Below are 17666 nucleotides of genomic sequence, written 5' to 3'. Positions count from 1 at the left end.
TTAACTACAGTGCATACTGATGTAGACTATATAATTCACAGTGCCTTTCGAGTATAAAACCTCATATCACATCCTTAATATTTTGATTTCACTGAATTTCAGTTGGGTTACCAAGTGTGCATGGAATACTTAATTTAGGAAGAGCTACTGTAAGCATAATTTGAACCTTTTCTCTTGGGAGAAGTACTGAAACCTCATACATGTTTTAGGATGAGTAAGGATCTGATGTTACTCACAGTAGGAGCCTCATTTAAAGCCCATTGATGTCAATGGAAACACTTCCCTTTGCCTCAGTGGGCTGTGGACCAAGGAACATGCAAGAGTAACTGAACTAAGGATTCTGCTGACTGTAACGTATAGTATATGCTGTACAGTTTTACAAAAATAAACACATTTGCTAAGCCAAAATACTTAACATTTAATTTAAAAAACATAATATAAAAAGAATGGATTTTGCTTTACTGATGTTTTAAGCTGTAATTTAATGTAGCATAGTGAAAAGGACACCAAATATTCTAGTTTTGTATCATTAGAACCAGATGGCCCATGAAAGACTTTTGGCTAAACTAGAATTGGGAAAGCTTGTAAACTCTGGATAGTCTGAAAATGTGCTCAAACTTGCTATATCAGATGATATGCCCAGTTTTATAATGTGAAATTCTTTGGCCATTTTCCTGACATCCTGGTAAGGTGTTATACAATTTAGGCAATTACAAGAAACTTTTTTGGATGCTACTGTCATTATTGTTCTGCTTTGGAACTGGAAAAACAACGAAATTACCCTAATGTAGCTAAGTGGAGTATCCCGGAAAACATCACAGTGAAGAACTAATAAAGAACTGTTATTACTTATTATTGACTTACTGTGTTTATATCATGGGTCAAATTTGTTTATGTGGAAAATGCCAGAAAACAACAACAACAAAAAACAAACTGTCACGACCTTTGTACTGTAAGAATGATACATCTTTTCTCTTCACCATAACAGCAGTGCTGTTAGTTGAGCTACCCTAACTGTGACCAGTCACTCCAGAACACAATATTAAAGTAATACTGATCATTTATATATATACAGAACGATATGGGCAACTTAGCTGTTAAAATTTCCTTCAGTATTAAGTCCATCACTATGGTCCTGTGGCAGTCCTTCTGCAACCTGGAGGATACCTTGCCTGTGGCCAGCTACTGTTTACCCTATTTACTTGTGTAGTCTGAGAAGTGGAGGGAGGAGGCAACTTCTATGAAGTAGACAGGTAGGAATTGACACAAACTGTTGAGGAGTGATAGAGGTAACATGAAGTGCATTTTCCACTGCTAATATAGACTGTATGAAAGAAAACTGGGCACAACACTTAACGAATTTCAGTTATATTTAAGATCAGAGAGAATTTCTATGGCCTTCTTTCCTAATTTGTATAGCAGACTGCCAATGGAATCTGGTAATCTGAATTTGAATTAGAACATATCAAGTGTCTTTCGGTGCTACTCTTAATGGTCCCAATGACATTTTCATACAATATTGTCATATCTTGGGCATTAGGAATGGGTTTTTTTTTTTTTACCTTTTTACTTTTTTTTTTTTCCTCTCCCTGTGATTTCCTACTAATCCCTCTCAGGTGAGAACTTCTTGCCTCTGCTGTATTAGTGGTTTCATTGTAACTAAGTAAACTGTTTGCATACATGAGGCAAGCAGGATCAGGTTCTCTGTGCAGGTGCCTGTTAATTTAAATACTGAAGTATGGTTTTGCTCTACGTTTTGCAAGTATAGATCAAGCGGATTTCAGTGGAGCTCCTCACTGAAGGGCTGGAATGGAAAGTCCTTCCAGGAAGTTAAATGACCTTTTAAAGAAAACCACATTTAAAAACATAGTAATAAGTGAGCTACACTAGGCAGCACAAGTGCTCGATTCAGCAGCATTGTGCCTCTGAAGAAGCCAAGGTTCAGTTATAACTTGTGTATGCCACTTGTTTTCTGTCAAACTGTATACCCAAATCCCTGGTAGATCTGCTAGCCTGATTATTTATTTATTTATGTATTTATGTATTGAGCATATATATATATATATAGGTACGTGTGCAAACACTTCTTATCATGTAGTTGTATGCTAGGGGTTGTGAATTTATATCAGTGATTTGCACAACAAAGTCAGGTGGGCACACATAGCCCTGTAAATATTGACAAGATGATATGTCTTTGGTCTCCTGTAGTTTCACAGGAGGGTGCTGGATTAGGATTTTCTTTGCTTTTAATCTTTCTGAGTTCAGGACCTTCCTTTTCCTTTGAACATTAAGACCAAGTGAATCAGGGTCCCAGGACTTCATCTGTGACAACTGACAATTTCTGTATGTTTAGCTGAAATGAAAACTTTTATTGTTTCCACCTGCTCAACCAGATCCTTCCAGGATTAAAGATAAAATAAAAAGTGAAATGATCACTGTAAAGTCATGACATCCATAGTTCTATGTACAAAATCATATACTGCTTTGGTTTTGCTTAATTAGATGTTAGAATTTATTTGGGAGATATTTGTATCTTAATGAAGGTTTTGAAAAATTTAGTCTGTTTTAAGTTTGTAAGGGAATTTGAAGCAAGACAAACAATGTGATTTTGGGTTTTGTTGTTAACATTTCTCAACACTGTCCATGTCATAAAACCCAACACATTCATTTGTATAATTTGGCCTTAGGGAACAGGGAGAGGTGGGGGATGGACAGTGGAGAACGCACTGCAAGAGTAGTAGAGCTTTGGATCAGAGAGACTACTGCAGAAGCTTGTGAATTTGGAAAAAGCCACATGTCTGTTTTTAAAAAAATGTGGAAAGAATCTTGACTCGGGTGGCTATAAACCATTTTTTTAAATCTGTGAGCTACAAACTTCTCTCTACAACTTCCTGAGGAGGGGAAGTGGAGAGGGAGGTGCTGATCTTTTTTACCTGGTAACCAAAGACAGGACACGTGGGAATGGCACAAAGGTGCACCAGGGAGGTTCAGACTGGACATTAAGAAAAATGCGTTTACTGTGAGGATGGTCAAACACTGGAACAGGCTTCCTAGAGAGGTGGTTGATGCCCCATAGCTCTCAATGTTCAAGAAGCATCCGGGTAATGCCCTCATTAATATGCTTTGACTTTTGGTTAGCCCTCAAATGGTCATGCGGTAGGACTATATGATCTTTGAAAATCATTTCCAGCTGAACAATTCCTGTTCTGTTCTGTTCTGTTCTGTTCTGTTCTATTCTATTCCATTCCATTCCATTCCATTCCATTCCATACTGTTCTTTAGGGAAATAACAAGAAATCAGACCTCGGGCAAAGAGTTAACTTTGGAACTTGCAATGAGTAGGAGTTTATATTAAAAGATACCTGAGTGTTGGCCCAGCAACTGAATGAATTATCTAGAGAAGCCTCTACAGAAAATAAAATGCTTCCCTTTAGAGCTCTTGTGTTACTTTGCATTGTGCCCCAAGTACTTGGTTACTCTGGTGCCAGAGTATGCATTCAGTTGTGATCCTGAGATTTGTACTTCCCTGTCTTCTGTTCTTGCTCTAGAGGGGAGTGAGATACATGCCAGCCAAATGATCTCTTCCTCCACTATGTCATCTTAGTGCTTCAGGTCTTAGTGGTTCAAACTCAAACCTAACTTTTGCTCCATCCCCTCTAAACTACCTCTGTGAGCTCAAAGTGTGCTCCCCATGCCTATGTACTGGGAAGTAGATGATGTGTTCAGAGAGGCTGGGGGAAGCATATCAGCCATTGCCTGCTCTGAGGTAGTGTCTTAGAATAATAGAATCATAGAATGGCTTGGGTTGGAAGGGACCTTAAAGATCATCTAACTCCAACCCCCCTGTCTTGTACAAGGTAACTCAGATGCTGTGGAATGCAAAACACCTACATGTCTTCTGATAACAAACTGTGTCAAACATAAATGACCCTATAAACTATACTGAGTGGTGTAATTATATTGTTTTTAATAGAGATGCCGGAAGGAGCACGTCGCTGCATATTTTGAGTACTTCTGCTGTAAATGTAGATTTTTTTTTTTGAAAATATCTTAGAAGACATCTTGTAAAGTAGGCAGGGAAGCTTTGCCTTCCTCCTCATTCATTTTCTAGCTCCTCTATGAAATATGATGAGAGTTAGTTGTTGATCTTCCAAATTTGAGAATTTTAAGAAGAAAAAGTTCTTGCCAGTTAATAACAATGATTACTTATGGCCCTTTTTCAAATTTTGCAAGTTATCATTTTGCACTGTTGCTACATAAAAAAGTGCTTTGGTCCTAGAATGAGCAAATAACATACATGTTAAATAATGAAACACCAAACCGAGGAAGCTCTTTTGAGGATGTTAGTTGGATTCTAGGAAGTAGAGAGAGGGGAGAAGAAGGAAGGACAGACTTCTTTATAATGCTTGCTTAAAAGTTACCTTGCACATTACCAAGTAGTGAGGATTTGTAGCTCTGAGTATGAAGAAATGTTTTATCGTAATTTCAGATCAAGTTAGAAAAATATCCATTAGTCCCCCAACCTGTTTGAATTAATACAAATGGGTGAAAAAAAACCACCCGAATCAATGGTAGTGTTTTTAGACTGGCTAAAGTCTCTACTGCCACATGAAGCAGTAAGCGCAACATTCCTGTGAATGGACAGTGATGTACAACTTTAGAGCCAACAGACGAGCAATTTATCTGAAAGTTAAAACACAGCATGGCCATACTAGCCAGGAATTAGCAGGATAATTTTCAGCAGAAATTCTTTCTCTAGTTTGCATTGGGTGACAAGGTGACAGCGTCCTGTCATGTTCTGCAAGAGAGTGATCTGAGTGCTAACTCAAGTGTTGACTCTCTGCCTTGGGAAAGCTTTTGGGAAAAAAAACATAAAGAGGAGTTTTTGTAGAGGAGTTGGAAGACAGTTCACATATTCAAGTCATATCTTCTAAGGGCAGAAGGGACCACAGTGAATGCTCTCTGGCCCTAGTGTAGCACAGAATTTTGAAGAATCATTACTGCTTCCCACATCTGTTATGTGATCCTGTAATAGCTCCTATTCCAATGCATACCCACAGACAGGATGGTTTTAACATACATCAAGTTGGCCAGCCAGTCAGATGTTTTGAGGTGCATAATGTAATTATTGATATGAAAATCAAAACAAGGTACCATATAAAGGCAGCCACTGTCAGATCATTATGGATGAGACCATCAGTCTTGTTGCCTTAACAAACCATGTATTCATTATCGTAGCTCAGGGCATTTTTTTCTTTGCCAAAATTGGCTGATCTCTCAATGAATATTGCAAATCATAACGCAAATTATATGCCTTAAGCTGTCTTCATTTTTGATTTGCAGTGAAGAGTTCAGGAGCTTTATTTGTGTCACTGCAAAGCAACCCCCTGATGGAGGAAAGTGAGGCAGACATGCAATGAATGGACTGCAGAATTCTGTGTGAACAAGCAGTAATTCAACCCATTAGTACAGAGCCATCTCCATGCTATGTTTGGGCTTCGTCTCGGACTCTGTCTCCTGTGAGCTCCCTCACAGGAGGCATAGTGCTGGCTTTGACAGTGTTTTGATGAAGACTCAAGTTGTCATACCAAAGAGATTAAAGCTTGACTGCTAGTGCTGTATCTCAGCTCTATTAGTGTCAAAAATGGAAGGCCTGGAGGTAAGAAGTGAAAACATACAAATTTTACTCCTGAGCTGATTAAAATTAGATTTTTTTTTTTTTTCACTCCCCATCTCATCTCCAGATAATACTGTCCTTTCTCTTTTGAAAGACCTTGGACTAACTTTGTGTTAAAAACATAAGCAGAACAGAAGAAAAAACACACAATAAAACTGTCAAATAAAAATTTTTCTTAAAAGATATTGAGTTTTTTTTTCTCAATTAAGTGATTTTCATTTTTCAATTGAAGTAGATGTTTTATGCATATTTGACCTTTTTACAAAAAAGCTATAATGTAATATTGACAATCACCAGTTTCAATAAAAAATAAAAATCCAACGGAACAACTCTGAAAAGGAATTGCTAAAGGCAAATTAATTAGGCCAGAGTACAATTTTATCTGCACCATAACGTGCAGTAAGTCCAGTGGCGATTGGGAGTAGTATACGGGCACCTGTTAACATCTGCTTTCTGTGTATCATTTACTGTCCAAGCATGAAAACCTCCTTGTCATATTGACCTTAAACTAAAGTCATTCGAGAAATATGATAAGAACAATGAGTCACAGTAATTGCTTGGATCAAGCAGAGGACCAAGAACTCTTGGAGTTATTCACCTTCAGGGCATGTTTTACAGCCCAACTTCTTGAACAGATATCGAGGGAAAGTTGGGAAGAGTTGGCCTCTATGAGATGGGGAGATGTTGTGCAATAGGATGTTCCTCTGGTTCTTACATGTGGGTGGGGTTTTGTTGTTCTTATTTTTATTGTTATGGATTGAGAGATGGGGAATTGTTTTTCCATTAGAAAAAGCAAAACAACTGCTTTCTGTGTAGAATGACCTTTTAGATTATGTGCATGAACCACAAACAAAAAGAACACAATGAAATGCTCCATGGGCAAGCATAGTGAGCTTGACTCACCACTATGTAACTCCAGTTCTGCACCAAATCAGTTCAACTGAACAAAAATGGAGCTTTGCTACCCATACTATTTGAAGGGAAGAGGTCTCATACTGCTCTTCTGCAGAATCCTTCCAATTACACCACAGGATTCTGGTTTGCAGAGAATAAGCACTGCTGATTCATTGTGGAAAGAGAATTACTGTCCATGGGAATCCTTTTTTAATGGCTATATTGGCTGGATGTCATGAAGAATCAAGACAGTACAGAAAATCTTGGCCCAGTGTAGTGAGATAGAGGATGTATATGACATGAGATGTGTATCGTGTACATGACGTGATGTGTCCTGACATGACTTGACGTGTTTTAGGAAGAATGTTCTGAAAAATTAGACTAAACAAAAAGATCTGTGGAAGTTGCATTTCCTAGTTCACAATGACCTTCATAATATCAGAGAAGGTTTCAGCACTTTGACTGTTTTACAGAAAATACTTACATCTATGTCAGTTCTAGGAAATAGGCCTTCTAATGGGTAGTGGCTGACATAACACATATGTCACACTTATCCTTGTTCGGATGTTTTGAGGCTTTCCTTTGAGTAGCTCTCTACCACAGAAATAAATCATCTCCTCATAGAGAGCAGATGAACAACAACATGTGAAAAGAGGATTTATGGCTGTGGCTGCTTTTCTAAATGTCTTAGGTGCCCTAGACTGTAGTTCGATAGTGCCTCCTAGAGGCATAGACTATAGGTAGGAAGGCGGAAAGCTGCAGTATAGCTGATAGGTTGAGGCAGTATGCATTGCCAATTGTGTGTTTACCAGTGTGTTGGCTGATTTCCTGTGCATCTGTTGTGACTTGTGAGTATTTGATTCATTTAATGCAATGGAAGTTCTCAGTACTTGGTCTCTGAAACAGTGTAGACTGCCTGTTGATATGAAACAGTATTTTATGGTTTCTGGCTTGCCTTTATTCTCCCATTGTAGATGATACATTAATAGGTGTAAGCCTTTCAGGTGAAACAGCAATCCTTGCTTTCCTGGAGATGGTGAATCTAGGTGAGAATTATGCAATTCCATGAAGGTATATCACAGAGGAGAATATTGACTGGCAGACTTGACTACATTGTAAACACTTTAATCTTCAGTAAAGATAACGGCTTGCAAAACCTAGACTAATTTGTTTCTGGTGACTGACTCCAGTAGGCTGTATTCCTGAAAGTAAACCAAAATGTACAGAGACTTTGTAAGCCATGGCTCATCTTGCAATCTCTAGATAAGTGGTTTTTCCAAGGCTTTTCACCTATATTGACACTGAATTGACTTCAAGTTGGCTAGTGGGTAGTATAGAAAAGAATGTTGCAAATTGATTTAATATAGGACAGAAAAGAATGAGTTTGGACACTCACCCAGACATTTGTTTTGGCACTTGGCATTCAGAGGGTAAATTTCTGGCACCTGCATCAGACAGGGTGCTTTCTGTAATTTGCCTCATTCAAAGTGAATAGGACTGAGATTATATGACCTGCCATAGCCCCAGGAAGTCCACTGGTTTGTGTAGACCATTAGACATTCCTGGGATGGGTTAAATCATTTCAGTGTGCTGCAAGGTTTCAAACACTTTCTGAGAAAGACCCATTTCTGGATAAAAAAGCTTCCTTTTGGACACATGCCTTCTGTTTACAGCTGCTTCCTTCTTTGCTTCCTATCTGTGGTCATGTTGTCTGTTTGAAGTCACATTGTTTTACTCTCCCTATTCTATGGTGAATGCTGGGTAGGACTACCAGGAAAGCAAATATTTCAGGTGTCTTCCGTCAGTCTTTACTGTGACAAGTATTTATTCTTTCTGAACAGAAACTAGTCGTTCTGGATAATGCTACAATTCATTTGGCCTTCCTCTAATTTCATCATGTTCTTCCTGTCCATGCTTCTCTGCTCCTTGTTTCCTCTATGTTTGCCTGGGTTCCTTGCTCCTGCTTATGACTCCAGTTCCTGTGACAGCTCCTGGCTCTTTTCCTGTCATTAATTAGGGTCTTGGTATTAGGGGAAGGTGTTGTTTTCGTGTCTGCCCAGATTCAGAACAGGCATCTGGACCTTTATTAGGCAATAAGCAGAAGCAGAAGTACAAAGCAGAAACAAAGTCAATGTAACCACACAACTGAGTGTGTAATAGGAATTCTGCCAGTACAGGACCATCAGAACCTGATCAGTGATGTATGGTTGTTGTAGTAGTAATAAAGGCTACACTTTTAGGATACACGATCAGAAAATATGTGTTGAAGGGGTTTATCTTTTTGTCTTGTCGGTCATCCCCTTGGATTGGGATGAGAGGCGCAGCTACAAGCCACTATTATATGGTCTTGAAGTATTATAGCTTTGATTGTATAGGCTTCTCTTTAAAAACAACAACAACAACAAAAAGAACCCCACAACACATTTAAATGTAAATAGAAGTTTCACCAGGAGTAGGAGGAGAGAGACTACATAGGAAAAAAGTACAGGAGCTTATGCCAAGATGATATGTGATGGCAAAATTTTGAACCTGATGGAGATTTTGTATTTGTCAGGGAACCAGTTCACCCTATATTCATGTGAAATTACTTTTTTTTTTTTTTTAACCAAGTTATCAGTTATTACTGAGGCTGAAGGGAAGACTAGACTGATCTTTACATTGGCTGAGGAAAAAAAAAAAAACACAAACATTTCTGTTGGTTATATCTGGTCAACAACCAGATCTTTACAAGGTTTTGTGCAGGCAGAGAGTACTGTCTCGGAGATGGGAAACAAAATTATAAACAAGATGGTATATGGCAAAAAGTAGAGCCCAAATGCATGTTCTATTTTATATGTATGAGCAAAACCCAAGCAATATTGAGAATCTGTAGTGCATAAAACTTCCTGTGTGTGAAACCAGATGGGTTTGTAGCAGAAACAGTTCTACTTCAGAGGATGTTGAAAATCTGCTCTTACTGGGTATGGCAAAGTCCCAACGGGTACTTGTCAAGCACTTCTAGGTCTTGGGGCAATCTCAGGATTCCACTGGAGCATCTTGTTACCCAATTTCATTTTGGGAAAAAATACAACCAACTAAACAATGAAATGATTTTTTTTTTTTTAAATTGAGTGTGTTGAAATTTCCTTCTTCCAGGAAAATTTGAGATGCCATGTTTTGACTCTTGTTTAGAATGAAGACTAACTTGGAACCGTAGGAATTTCCTCCATAAAGAACAGAATGTTCGAGTTTTTATCAGCCTTTGGAGATCTGTGGCACACTCTGACAGTGGAAACTTTATGCCAGATCAATACATCAAAGACAAGAGAAACACATCACAAAGTTACTCGAGCATACAATCTCAGAGCCTCTCCTGTAGGCTTGGTCTTTGACAATTTGTAAAATTTTTGTACTGTTTGTAATTTTTTTTCCTTTCCTAAAGCAAGTTAGTGAGTATACAACAGTTACCTTGTTGTGGTATTTAAGCAGAAATGAGGTAGCTGAAATATATGCAAGTAGATAGGTGGTCAGAATTATACTCTAGTATTGAGTTGACCTCCTCTAATGTACTTCTAAGTGTTCAGGAATAGATTAACTGATGCAAGTAGTTTATTCTATAATAGAAGTATGCTTCTCATTGTCAGAGAAAATGGTTTTAAGAACAATGACGTGTACCTCCCCTTAAGCTCAGACAAGGCTTTAGGTAGTGACCTGAATGTTTTCAGCAATAATTTTTTTATTCTCTGCAATTGGATTGAGGATGGCATTTGACTGTGATTTTTGTGTGCTGAAGTGTATCTTAAGTCTGGATGGGCAGGTATAAGCTATACCTGTAAATCTGTAGCAGCAACAGGACAGGCAGAATATATTCCTTGAGTCTGTGCTGAAGACTCTGTTAGGAGACTGGAAGTGACCTACTTACCCATCTTAGTCCTCTAACCATAGAATTTTCTATCACTGTTTTGAACCTAAAGAGCTAGTACTTTGAGTTCTACAAACTCTGCAGCACTGATTTTGAGGAACTGTCTGTTGACCCATCTGCAGCCAGCTGACTGACTCATCTTGTTTTTATTAGATCACTTTCAATAATCTTTATGAACAAATTCCATTGAAAATTTCCTGATTATGAAGTGTTATCATATATAATTTCAGGTATTTTCCTCAAAGACAGTGTAACCATTGTCTTTGTATATCTAATTGCAAATTTATCTTTAAAAGTCATGTTACCAGCTTCCATACAGTATCAATCATGCTTGATATTCCACTACTGAGGCTGTTGGCATTTTAAAAAAGCTGTAAAGTTAAAAAGGAATGAAGGAGCCTCAGATAAGATACTGCAACTTTTAGTTTATTTATGATTGCTCTCATGCACCTTTAGAAAGAATTGTGAGGTCTGTTCATCTGTCTCTATGATTAAGTGATGAAGTGTGTCTGTGATGTGCTTGTACAGAGTTGTATTTGTTACCAGAATTTATGCAGGTAAAGTTTTGTGTTTTGAAGGTAAAGCTTTGTGTTTATGACTGATTTTTCTGTGAGCAGGTACTTTCTCATATTGAAATAACTGTCTGAGAATAATACAGTTTTCCCAGCATTAAAGAAGATCATCAGTATCCAGGAAGATTTCCCTGGAAATTTTTCAGCACTGCAGGGATGGAGAGGTCCCTTGGAAGCTCTTCCTGCTGATACATAAGTGAGGCTGCTGAAAGCTCTTTGCCATGTGTTTCTGTAGCTTCCATAATCTCTAAACCACACTTGTGTGGTCAAAGTATAGCTGACATGGAAGGGAGTGTTTGTGAGCTTGTGACTGGACTAGTTGCAGTTTCACAGAAGAAAACCAGCTTTGTCTCCCTAATCCTTCTGCTGGCAGGCAGGACATGAAAAATGAAGTTAAGACACTGTACCTATTTATTGCTTAATTTTTTCCCATAAATTCTAACCTTGTGGTTAAAAAATAAATAAAAATCCAGTAATTCTCAAATGTAAACAAGTAGAAAAATAATACTCCAGAAAGCAAGAGCTTATAAGTATCCAAACCCTAAATATGTTAACACAGCTGCATGTCATGTGACCCACCACAGTTCTGACACAAAAATATGTGAAATGTTTGAAAATGTCCATAATATTGCAATTTTCTGATGAACTCCTAATTGAACAAGAGCAATGCAACTGTTAAAAATCCAAACGGAATGAATGAAGAGTTGTGCTGAAATTATATAAACAACCCTTTTCCTTAGCTAATATGTAAAAGCTCCTACCAATACCCACCAAAGTAATTCTGTGCAAGCTAGAGCTCTTGCAATGCTCACTGAATGTATTACTCTGCCTTTGAGTGATCCAGCTGCATTTTAAGCCATTTTCATGTTCTGTTTTTTTCTTTTTTCTTTTCTTTTTTTTTTTTTTTTTTTTTTTAGGTCAGTGTGCCATAGTTCAGTGAGAAGCACAGTGTCTTCAGATGGTGCTGAACAAGGTAGCCCTCATCAAGGAATATTATTGCGTGGTATTGTAACTAGCCTAATTGCTGTTGCTGATTACACTAATAGCTTGTCTATCTTTATTTGGTGTAGCTCAATGAGTGAAGCTGTTTGTGACACATGGCCAATGGCTGAAATTCTGTGCATTCCTGTTCTTATTTGCCTGCTGTAAACTATGCCCCTAGCCATAGCTGAGTTCCTGTGGTAGGCAAAGCAGTGGTGAGAATACCAGTTGCACATGAGCAATTTGGAAATTGAAATTCATCATCAGTCAAGAAGCTAACTAAGTCTTGAATACTTAAAGTGAAGTGGAAGGTACGTTGAAAGTCACAAAAACATGAAAGAAGAAAAGAAAAACAATGACTTAGAGAAATATGAGAAATATTAGTGGAATTTACTCAGTCATAAATGTTATCTGTATGTCTGTATGCCAGGTCTTCTTTCAAAGCCATAGGGTTGTTTTTTTTTTGTTTGTTTGTTTTCATTTAGTTGCTGTTTAATAATAAACCTAATAAGCTTCTGCAAATATCTACTTGCCCTAGAGCAATAGATATTATAAAGGCTTCAACACTACAATGATAACTGCAGGACATTATCAGTTAACCCAAGACTCCCAGACCAAAAAATAAAAATAAAAAAAAGATAAGAGAAATTAAAATGTCTTCAGTATTTTAAAAAATAACGCTATTTTCATTTTTTCTTTATTTTCTGCTGCTTGATAGCATTGTTTAAAAAAGCAAAAGGGGGAAGGAAAGCATGCTTCAAGCCAAACCAAAAAGAAAGCATGTAGAAAGGTTATTTCTTAGTTAATCCAGTTCCCCATTTTTTAAAAGGTATTTTGTGAAGAAAATTTTTTTAATTCATAAAATTCCTATCAGTTGTACTTCCAACCTGTGATGCTGAAAGTAGGCTGTCACCTCCTAGTTATTTGTTACATTCAGAGATGGTGTTGTCAAAATATATGTTTGGGCTGTTTGTGATGGCTTTAGGCTGGTTCTTCTTTTCCTAAAATTGGCAGATATTTTGGAATCATGACCCCAATCCCAATTAACCAAATATTTTAGAATTTTGTGTTCCTCATTCATGAAGAAGAAAAATAGGAAAAGTTGGGCAAGTATTTTGCATATGATCAGTTTTCATAGAATCACAGAATGGCTTAGGTTGGAAGGGACTTTAAAGATCATCGAACTCCAACACCCCTGCCATGGGCAGGGATACCACCCACTAGATCAGGTTGCTCAAAGCCCCATCCAGCCTGGCCCTAAACACTTTCAGGGATGCGGCATCCATGACTTCTCTGGGCAACCTGTTCCAGTGTCTCACCACCCTTTGAGTGATGTATTTCCTCCTAACATCTAATCTAAATCTACCTGCTTTTAGTTTAAAACCCTTACCCCTTGTCCTATCACTATGGTCCCTGACAAAGAGTTTCTCCCCAGCTTTCCTGTAGGCCCACTTTGCATACTGGAAGACTGCTGTAAGGTCTTCCTGCAGCCTTCTCTTCTCCAGGCTTTTCCTTTTTCTCTTCTGACACTCACAATATATAAAGCATGATTTGGAATTAAAACTTCAACCAGCTCAGGTATATACCTACATTCATTAAATTAGAATGTATGTCTTTTGGGGCAGGGACTGCTCCGATTCATCCAGTTACTCAGCAAGTATGAGTGATTAGTATTACCTGACAATGTTAGGCAATGCTTTTACGTCACATTAGAAATCATTGCTCCTTCCAAATATATTAACAATATATTTTCCTACTGCTCTCACTGTCATTATGACACCTCTGTAGATGTATAATTGTTGCTAAACAAAAGGGCCATTCCTTCACAAACCATCATGAATTCAGACACTAGAAATCACATTTTCGTTTGTCTTGCAGCAACCTTGTGCTACTAGCAGCAACATGCAGTAAAAGGCATATATTGTGGAAATGAAGAGGAATGGCCTGAAGGCTGCTGTATACTAAGATTTTCTCCAGGGCTTTTCTGTTAATCAGACAGCTGGTATACCAAGCAGAGATGCCTTGAAGCTTCACATATATAAGCATTTTCAAGTGTGTACATTACCATGAGTATATATGTGATAGTATCTAATAATTTGTATATCTGCATGAGTATATATATGCTAGCATCTAAGAATTTTTATCTAGAAAAGTTTGGCATTACATTTACCAGACTTTTTTTTTTTTTTTTGCATTGCTCGATATCAGGATATTGGTGATTTTCTGTCTCACAGGTGAGTGCAAATCTTGTAGTGCCTAGACAGTGAGAGAAAAATCTGTAGTGTCCAAAAAAAAGTCATTTCTGGCATTATGAAATTCATTTGGCACAACTTGATCCTTATATAATAGAAAATTTCTCTGCTCCAAAGATTTAGATCTCTCAGAACAGTACATGAGCAATTAACAGCAATGAGGTCTACCACAATGTGATCTCAGTTGTTCCTCTTCACACTTTTCACCTCCAAGGAATTGTCTGTGGGGCTCGTACCCTCTCTGCTAGCTCAGTGTGATAATTTCTAGGCTTTAAAGACGTTCTCAGTCTTGGTGGTGAACCCCTAAGCACTGCATTTGAAGGGAACTAGTTCCAATGCAAGAGGTGGAAACCTACCTCAAAATCCTCCAGTACCTAAACAAAGTTGGATCAGAGTTCAAGTCAATGCTCTGTCTGATCAAGGCAGGAGTTTGAGTCCTTAACTCCACATATGAATGTCCTAGCAATTATTCTTTAGATCACTCCAAAATGGAACCAAGTCCAATAAGCCACTTCATGCAAACTACTTCAATAATAGTTGAGAGTCAATGAACAGTAGACTAAGAATGACTCTCCAGCCTGATGTTAACGGCACTCACTTGGGAAGCTGGAACAAACCCTGTTATAGTAAACATTGTGTGGAATAAACTTCTTCAGTATAAAAAAGGAGTGAAATGTATTAAGTCACAGAGAAAAATCCTTTTGCAACAACTTTGTAAATGTTGCCCTGCATTTCCTTGCCTTTTATGTTTGCATTTGCCAAATATTTACATTTGCCAAAAATGTTTCCTCTTGAAACATATGGTACATTTCATGTTAAAGGAAGTACAGTGGGCTGGGTGGGGATGGTAGTGGTTTTGGTGTGGAAACCTGGAAAAATTGTGAATTTGGTTCAGTTTGAACCAACATTCTTTTTCAACTGTTTGGCTTGGCAGCCGAACTGAAAAACTAGTTATTTGCACAGCCCTAAGCCCTCCTTTGCAGTTGGACCCCTGCGTTTTACTAGGAAAATTGTAGCATAGTCCCTGGAGCTGTTCATCTATGGCACAGAGTCATGAAATGGAAGTCCCACTAAAAGTTAGGAGTGTCTGAAGCTTTCGGAAATGCAGGAGCTCTAAAGTGGGATTAAAAGCTGGTATCCACAGTACGTATACTACTGGACTTTCCAAAGACACTATTGTTTTCTTAGATTCCATCTGTCACTTGCTTAACTAAAAGATACCTCTGATGAACATCTTTATGGGAAATATTAGAAAGAGGAGAGTTCTTGACTTGTGTGCATTGTTAGCTGGGAACAGAGACATTCCTTTCTCTAACTTTTTCATTCCATGATGTAATGAGAACATTTTAAACCAGGACAAACAAATTACAAGTGCCAAGCTTTTTCCTAAATGCTGCTTATGATCAAACACACCCATCCATGCTTTTAAATATCTCATAATTAAACATGCATAAATGGAGACTTAATTTGAACATGTAAATTAATCACATGTTGCAACAATTGAAATTCATAACCGAACATCCATTAGCAGACAACGCTGTTCCTCATTCTTTTGTTTGCATGTTTATAGTAATCACGCAATAGGATTTATGGTGCATGTCACCCTTTGAAAATTAATTCTGAATCAACATAGGAGATGTGTTCCCATTTCTATTGTATAGCTTTACTCTATGAATGCAAATAATAGCAAATTAAGCCCCAGATGTCTAAAGAGCAGCAGGAGTGACCATTTATTTGATGCATGATGCACATCATGTCATTTCTGTGTCAATCCTCAAGGGGTTAAATGAGTTTCATGGCTTGGGCATTATAAGAAAATAATAAACAATGCAGCTCATCCAAAAAACAGCTGCTGTTCTTTTTCTTTTTTTTTCCTTTTTTTTTTTTTTTTAAAGAAGACAAAGATATTTAAAATGTGTTTTCAATTGCCTGCTAAGAAAATAAGTTTACGTAAAAGAAACCTCTTTTCCTCCTGAAAAATTGTGATTTTACCTTCTGCAGTAATTTAGGAAAAGCCAACATTTATCCATGTATTTAGCAACTAAAGAAATGAATTGCTGTGTTGGGCTACATTAAACATAGATGGATCAGAATTAGGTCAGTGGAGAAAACACAGGCTGTACCCTTCAGAGCTAGGCATGCATGCACATTACCTTAAAGATGTTTGTGTAATGGATGTCTGTGTTTGCCTGCATATTTCAGTGCATGTACACGATAGACCATGAAGCTTTTTGTAACAAGCATTTGTGTGAGAAACATCCCCAGCATGTTTTCATTTCCGCTGAACAACAACACTTCTATTGATAGGAGTAGAGTGCACTTGACTCTTGGTGTCAGATTTCACTGCAGAGCTCAATCTTCATCCTCTAAATGCGGAGCCTGGTCAGTATAGCCACTTCCTTAACTTTACTGGGTGTTAGATCAGGCCTTGGAATTCCTCTCCATCAGCTAATGCTTACTCAGTTGACAATACTACATTTAGCTTTCTCACCTATGCAGTTGAAGTTCTTCACAACCGAACCTCTGCCTGGGTTTTATTGTATAAACCCAGCTTGGTGCTCAATGTCCTGCTTTCTAATGTGCTACACAGCTGTCTCGTGCTCTTGGCTTCATGCCATCTCCATGTTACACCACCCAGTAGGTCAGCCGCTTCCACTCTGTTGTTTTGTTAATGCCTTTTATAGAACTACTTTTTTATAGTGCTACTTACAGGAAATGTCTTTCCTGTAACACCTATGAATCATTTACAGCCTAAAGTGTTGCTATACGCATCTCAGGCTTAAAGGATCCTATCTTGCCCTATTCTGTGTAGTAACATCACAGAATATATAGACAATGCATTGACTTGCGATAAAATTAAAAAGGAATTTTTTAAAGAAAAACCTCTCATCTTCCGGCACATGACTACTAACTTTGATGGGAAACACCTGGACACACATCAGAACTTGGACTGATCAGTTATCAACCTTGAGCCTAGATAATGAGGGGAACTATACTGGTACAGAGTGTACTAAGTGTGAAGGTAGGAAAGTGTAAAAATTCAGCAAAATGGCTTTGTGATAATTAGTGGAAAGGAGGTCACAGTGTGTCTTTCTATCCTGCACAAGCCTCTTATTTATTATTGTGGCATAACAGCATATGGCTCTGAGTTTTTAGTGGACTAATACCATTTCTCAGTTGTTTTTCCTTTCTCTTTTCTCACAGTAAGATGCAACTTAAATTCCTAAACTCAAAACCCCCAAAAATTCAACCCACAAGCCCCAGTGGTATTTGGAGTTTATGTATTCTTTAACCAAAGGCCTTTGCATAACCAGATACTGGTACATTCTTTAGTGAAATTCTTGAAGCTTTGGGCTTAACCACTACTTCTTGCATTGAAGTGCTTGAAA

The 17666-nt window shown here is 37.9% G+C and overlaps 1 long non-coding RNA gene across 41 annotated transcripts in view; it reads left to right on the top strand.

The window, feature by feature from the left end:
* LOC118250285 (uncharacterized) overlaps positions 1-17666 on the top strand; it is a 223119-nt gene that overhangs the window by 75669 nt on the left and 129784 nt on the right. For 25 of the 41 annotated variants that reach the window (XR_007708311.1, XR_007708284.1, XR_007708299.1 and 22 more), the window contains 2 exons: positions 11962-12017; positions 14234-14259. The exons of 5 other annotated variants lie outside the window; for them this stretch is intronic. This is a non-coding gene — a long non-coding RNA (uncharacterized LOC118250285). Of the gene's footprint in view, positions 1-11961; positions 12018-12114; positions 12337-14233; positions 14260-17666 lie in introns of all 41 variants that reach the window. 11 more of the 41 variants (XR_007708306.1, XR_007708305.1, XR_007708279.1 and 8 more) reach the window with 2 other exon arrangements.

The sequence above is a fragment of the Cygnus atratus genome, chromosome 5 (genome assembly GCF_013377495.2).
Source record: "Cygnus atratus isolate AKBS03 ecotype Queensland, Australia chromosome 5, CAtr_DNAZoo_HiC_assembly, whole genome shotgun sequence".
In the NCBI taxonomy this organism is placed as follows: domain Eukaryota; kingdom Metazoa; phylum Chordata; class Aves; order Anseriformes; family Anatidae; genus Cygnus; species Cygnus atratus.
Note: the sequence above shows the minus strand (reverse complement) of the source record. Positions and strands in the feature narration are given on the sequence as shown.